This window comes from Phaethon lepturus, unplaced genomic scaffold (genome assembly GCF_000687285.1).
Source record: "Phaethon lepturus isolate BGI_N335 unplaced genomic scaffold, ASM68728v1 scaffold6350, whole genome shotgun sequence".
Taxonomy (NCBI): Eukaryota; Metazoa; Chordata; class Aves; order Phaethontiformes; family Phaethontidae; genus Phaethon; species Phaethon lepturus.
In genome coordinates, this window is record NW_010511066.1 from 59,681 (window position 1) to 60,006 (window position 326).

The window sequence follows — 326 nt, forward strand, 5'->3', positions numbered from 1 at the left end:
AAATGCCACTCCAACTCTTCACTGAGTTGTGAGGAACACTAGAAACCGAAGTGTGCAGAATACTCACCTGGAAACTGCTGAAGAGCTTTTAGTTGTGGTGCACGTGTAGACTGTACGAAGTCATGAAAAGCCTGCTCCGCATTTTCAAAACGCAGAAAGATACGTCTGTGTTTGAAGAAAACAGGCACATTCTGTGTTTTACGAAAAGGAAGGAAGAAGCCTTGCTTCAATCAGACTTCCTCACCCAATTGGCTCGCCGGTTCAGTGCTGACTGATCACGCGTGAAGTTCCCTATCCGCCCCGCACCGCGCTCGCGCTGCCTGCGG

The 326-nt window shown here is 49.7% G+C and overlaps 1 protein-coding gene across 1 annotated transcript in view; it reads right to left on the reverse strand.

Moving 5' to 3' along the window:
* SNX20 (sorting nexin 20) overlaps positions 1–168 on the reverse strand; it is a 7,547-nt gene extending 7,379 nt beyond the window's left edge. Inside the window, exon 1 of the mRNA XM_010282606.1 lies at positions 68–168. The gene's annotated coding sequence lies outside the window, so the exon portion shown is untranslated. The remainder of the gene's footprint in view (positions 1–67) is intronic.
* Between the last annotated feature and the right edge of the window lie 158 nt (positions 169–326).